This window comes from Dysidea avara, chromosome 12, assembly GCF_963678975.1.
Source record: "Dysidea avara chromosome 12, odDysAvar1.4, whole genome shotgun sequence".
Classification (NCBI taxonomy): Eukaryota; Metazoa; Porifera; class Demospongiae; order Dictyoceratida; family Dysideidae; genus Dysidea; species Dysidea avara.
The window spans coordinates 4,123,942-4,130,062 of record NC_089283.1 but is presented as its reverse complement, the minus strand read 5'-3'; the positions used below and the strand labels follow the sequence as shown (position 1 = coordinate 4,130,062).

The window sequence follows — 6,121 nt, the reverse complement described above, 5'->3', positions numbered from 1 at the left end:
GGGCAAGGCATACTTAATGGTGAGTAACACGGTTTTGTTAACAGGAAGTCCTGTTTTACTAACTTGTTATCAACTTTTGAAGAGTGGACTTCTGCTTTGGATCAAGGATTTGGCATTGATGTCATATTTCTAGACTACAGTAAGGCATTTGATTCTGTACCTCATCATAGATTGATCTCCAAGTTGGAAGCATTTGGTGTTCGTGGTAATTTGTCTTTGTGGCTATCAAACTTTCTTTCCAACCGCTTCCAGAGAGTTGTGTTGAATGGTCACTTGTCGTCTTGGGCTCAGGTGGTGAGTGGAGTCCCCCAGGGGTCTGTTATTAGGGCCCTTGTTGTTTATAGTATATGTTAATGACATCCCAGACCTTACTGAAAGTAATGTAAGAATGTTTGCTGATGATATAAAAATTTATTCTGTTATTCAGAGCTTTGACGATCACCTTAGGCTGCAAAGTGATGTTGACCGATTGTCGCAGTGGTCTCACACATGGTTGCTTCGGTTCAATATAGCTAAATGTAAGCTGATGCGGATTGGTAATTAACTCTACTCCGTTCACCTACTCTATGCTGGACAGTTCCACCAACTTACCCTTTGAAATCACAGAAGTGCAAGAAGAAAAAGATCTTGGTATTTGGTGCACTGAAGACTTGAAACCATCTCTACAGTGTTGTAAGGCTGCAGCAAAAGCTATGCAAGTTCTTGGTTTGCTAATAAGGTCCTTCAAACTTTTTTCTGTTGATTTGTTGACTTTTTTGTACAAAATGTATGTCAGACCTCACTTGGAGTATTGCATCCAGGTCTGGAGCCCTTACTTGGCGAAAGATATTGATCTATTTGATTTACCATACGAAACTTGTCTAGAGAGACTTGGTTTATATTCACTGTATTGTAGACGTCAAAGGGGAGATTTAATTGAGACCTACAAGATATTGAATGGTTACTATGGCATCAATCCTACCTCATTTTTCACTTTGAGTAATACGGATACCACCAGAGGTCACCACCGTAAACTCTTTAAATTTCGATCTCGGCTGCTAGTGAGGCATAATTTTTTCACCAACAGAGTAGTTAATTTGTGGAATTCTCTTCCAGCAGATGTTATTTCTGCACCAACCGTGGCATTGTTTAAGAAGAATCTTGATGATTTATGGAGAACAACAAGATATGGGCACTCTCAAAGGCCTGCGGCCTAGCTTGACAGTCTTGTACTGCCAAGCAATTTTTGTCCATTAATAATAATAATAATAATAATAATAAAAATTATAATATCCGTGTAAGCTTAAATATATATATATAATAATAATAATAATATAGATTTAATGTACATACCTCCATAAGTGGAGTATAATCGTACATATCTGAATCACAATTATGATTGTGTGTGAATGTATATTAACATTATTTGTTGTCAGTTAATTACAAGTGTATGCATGTGTGTGTGTGCAAGTTGGCTTGAAAATTTTCCACTGAGTTTTGATTGATAACATCTCCTGGCAAAGTATTATTTATTTATTTATTTATTATTAATACTGTGCAGACCTCCATTAGGGAGTATAAAGCACAGATACATGCAAGAAAACAAAATGTACAACATTTTAGACTATATAGCTGGATTAATACAAAAATAGTCTACAATCCTTTTCTGAAAGTCATCTACATTGGTTGCTTCAATTGCAGAATTAGAAACTTTTGCAAACACAGTAGCTGACACACACGCTCGCCCCTCACACGCTAAACTGATCACGGGAATACTGTCAATTCACTGAATACTAAAACGAACTAGTCTACGATCTGACCGGACTCTTTTTTTTTTTCCCGGTCGGCTAGATGTACTGCCCTTGCCTACCACCGGACACATTTTTATTATTCAATGTGCCACAGATTTCATTGGCCGGTTCGCCAGTGCTATGGTTATATAATTACATTGACCCTTGGTAGTAGACCAGTATGGCCCGATTACTGGGCCACAGTGACTACACAATCGAGTAACTACACCCACCTTATCGAGCACCTTATTAAACGGACGAGTTTCAACTGCGCGGAACTCGGCACAGAGAGTATTTACTGACTGCAAGCTCTGAATATAATTTGAGCTACTTCGACCTCAACTAGTTGGGCGTATAGCCACGTAGCCATATAGGTCATCTGCCTTAAGTCATTCGAGGTAATTTTAAGGGAAGTTCCCTGTGGTATATTACGCTATTGTCACTATATTAGCTACGCCATGATTCTGCATGATCTATTTAATAATGGTGCATGCAGTATAACTCAGAAGGTTCCGGAGTGCCAACAATAACTAGCGGGAACCCGAAGAAATTTCCAGATAGCTACGTAACATGCAAGGCAGCTAAAATTTTTATGGCGATAGATCTGAGCTAGAGAGAGAGAGAGAGAGAGAGAGAGAGAGAGAGAGAGAGAGAGAGAGAGAGAGAGAGAGAGAGAGAGAGAGAGAGAGAGAGAGAGAGATAGTGGAGAAATAGACTAGCTATTAAAAGTGGAGGCATTGTTGCAACAAAGGAAAGAAATCTATACACGTAGCTAGCTAGCTAGCCGCTATACGCATGCATTTAATTACTTTTATTTCATTTAGTGATAAGTTAGAGGTAGCTAGCTAACAATAACAATTACTTACTACTGCTGTACTCAGTGTAGCTACTGTACATGCACTGAGGCATTGAGATTAAAAATCCATTACAGAGAATGTAAATATGAAGAAGCAAATGCCGTATGCGGCATTAATTCTGGGACGGTGTAGTTAGTCATTACCTTTATAGGTACTGCTATAGTGCATGTCTGATACTTTAAATCATCATGCATGCAGTGCAGCACTATACAGTTTCTTCAGTCAGGTACACTACTATAGATCATTTGTAGGAATTGAAATGTTCTGTCTGTTCAGGATTGTCGGAATTTCATGACTCAAGTGTTGCATCAATGTTTGTAGGATGCAGCTTATAGCTACTTAATTAACTACAAATGTTAATGGGTCTGATGTTATGTACAATTTATGCATGGGGGAAGGGTGAGGTCTGCTAACTATAACTGAGATTTCTGAGTGATAGCGAATTTATTTACCTATGTTATGTTGGCAGTTTTTAGGTGCTATTACATTGTAACAGATGTGAATCAACATCTGACGCATAACTGGCCAAATAATCTGTTACCTTACAACAAGAATGATTAGTTTTTAGTGGACCATTAATTTAGAATTCCAAGTTGTCTCCAAAGCTTTAGGAACATGCATCATTGTAAGCTATATTTATGTGTGGTAGCTACTGCCTATATTGTCATTGGAGCATCGGGCTCCATTTGAATGAGTGTGTGTGACAAAGTGCTTGGCTTTTCATTATGTGCAGGTTAAATTAAAGATATCACAAAAATGTGCAATTTTATATGAATCAGCTGACCAATTAGACAATATTTCAATGTACTCGTGCAGTTACTATACACTCGGTTTAATATGCAGCAGTTTTGCTCCAGTTACTGTAGAGTTAGCTGCATGATTGTGTTGAATTTGAGACTCCAATCAAAACATCCTGAATTTCTTCAGATTCATTTTATTACATACTATTTTGCATGCTTTTGTGTAAGTCGATTATCCCCTCAGATAATAGAAGAACATTGTTGGCGAGTCTCTTAATTGCTTTAAATAAATGTCCCAGAGTCCGACTAGTTGAGGTAGATGAAACTTTATGCCGCAATGCTGGAAAAATGATTCCCTGTTGTATCAAATGCATGTGCTGCCTTATACAAGATAGTACTGAAGGTACCATGCATGCATGCTATGAGTGAGTTGTTTGAGGTGCTTTAACAAATTATGTTAATTACCTTATCAGTCTCATAAATCATGCGGTATGATTATAAGGTGGCAATCAAGTGGTCTTCCACACCAATTGTAATTAATTTTTAACACTTGCCGTATCTCTCTCACCACAGGGCATGGTAGACCAGAAACATAATTACCAATTGGAGTGCAGCCTACATACATGTCAGAGGGAGGAAGAGGAGGCACCCATTTTAAGGAGTAGCTAGACTTATCCAGGAATGATACATTTTAGTGTACAGAGTGCCCTAAGCATGTGGGAGTCTGCAGGTAGCATGCTCCCCCCTAAAATTTAGGCCCCTTAAGATTGGAGCTGAGAGTGATTTTAGCAATTTATTAGAATACTTTGTGTGACTGTTGTATTAGTTAGTTAACTATACCTGCAATTCCAGAATCAACTGGATTCTACTATAAATGCATTACGATTGACATACCCTATTAGAGCAGTCATCCTAGCATATGTATAGTTAGTTCATTATAATAAATTAAGCAGCACATGCATGTACAATATTATTATTGTCTATCTTCAATGACAGCTATAGAGGTATTTTTAGAGGTGCTAAGCCCCCTTTGACAAGGCTACTGTACCCTTTGCCCTCCCTTCTCCACTGCCCCTGTACATGTACTAAAACAGAAACAGTAGGAACTGCATGCATAAGATACTAGCTATTTAAAAATTATAAATTTCAAAAGGAAGTAGGGGTTGATATAATATACATGCTACAAAAAGAAAGGATACAAGCTCAAAAATGTTACGGCTGAAATGAGAAATGATCCAGCAGTAAAAAGTTAGGAAACAAGATTCGACGACTACTTGCTAAAATGAGACACACTTTAATGCCTATATACTTTTGGCTAGCATCTTGAAATGAGACCATCAAATTTGTCAAAAGTAGGGATTAAAGCGTGTCTCATTTTAGTAAGTATAGTCGTCTAATCTTGTTTCCTAACTTTTTACTGCTGGATCATTTCTCATTTCAGCCGTAACATTTTTGAGCTTGTATCCTTTCTATTTGTAGCATGTATAATATCAACCCCTACTTCCTTTTGAAATTTATAATTTTTAAATAGTTAGTTTGTTTAATTCGTTAAATTTAAATTCGTCAAATGTTTATAAGCGCTATTGTTTTGCCTACAATTTCTTGATTTTCGTCAACATTTTATTCGTCAGATCTGCTGAAGTCTAAATTTGTCAAATTTTTCTTACTGGGCGTCTAAATTTCCTTGCGTACGGTATTACAGCACTGAACTGTTTAAGGCTTCAGCTGCATTTCTAATCGCCTAAATGTTGATGATTTTACAGTAAAACATCGCTGGAGAGTCCACCATTATAAGAGTGGAACCCTTGCTTTTAGAAGTCTGGATCGCGAAGTGAATTCGCCCCTCAAAGACATTATTAGCTATAGCTAGTTAGCTACCTCACAAAAAAAAAGCCAAACTGGTAATTAAGACTATACACTATATAAAATGACTACCCAGCATTAACAAATGCTAGAGACAACTCCTTGGGTACTAACACCCGTTCACCCTCATCTTATCACACTTTGTCAAAATCACGTCTTTGGGTTGTGGAGCGCCGCAAATATTAAGCGCCACGACTATTAATTTTTATCCTTTGACTGAGAAGAACAAAGAAGCGGATGAATGATGAAAGCAAACAGCATGGTGCAGTGGACAGAACGTAATCGGAACAACAGATTCATGAATCCGCCGTCATTACCTTGATGGTCTGAAATTTCTGGAGCCGTACACCTAGCCCTACCGGGTCTTACAGCAGGCAGGCTGGCAGTAGTCTCGCATGGCCAGACCCTTTCCTCGCAGCCGTTTATCGATTGAAATGTCGAAAAATTTCATGTTCATGAACTATTCCAGACCCTTGTAGCGAGGCGCTTATAATAGAGATTTCCAACTAAATTAAATAATTAACATTCCATACATTCATTGGTATGAACAATATTGTGCATTTTGTCAGGGTCATTTTAGTGCAAACCCCACCTCAATCAGTGGTTAAAGATATAAGGAAAAGAAGTTGACAGTGTGATGATTTTTGTGTACAGCATTTCAATGCTTTTTATGTATATTGCATGGCACCAAACACAATATACAAAGTGTCATAAATCTAGATAGGAAACTAATAACGACATGAAATTTTCACCACATATCTATTTTATGAAGAACAGCATATGAAGTAAGTAAAACCTCTCAAAAGTGACCACTTCTTTGTAGACTGACCACTCAGAATATTACATGAATAAAGCAAGTGATGCATAAATAAAACTGTGTATTATGTAACAC

The 6,121-nt window shown here is 37.6% G+C and overlaps 1 protein-coding gene across 3 annotated transcripts in view; it reads right to left on the bottom strand.

Annotated features, from left to right (window-relative positions):
- LOC136240144 (uncharacterized) overlaps window positions 1-2,158 on the bottom strand; it is a 12,409-nt gene extending 10,251 nt beyond the window's left edge. For all 3 annotated transcript variants that reach the window (XM_066031029.1, XM_066031030.1, XM_066031031.1), the window contains exon 1: window positions 2,003-2,158. The gene's annotated coding sequence lies outside the window, so the exon portion shown is untranslated. The remainder of the gene's footprint in view (window positions 1-2,002) is intronic.
- Window positions 2,159-6,121: the final 3,963 nt, after the last annotated feature.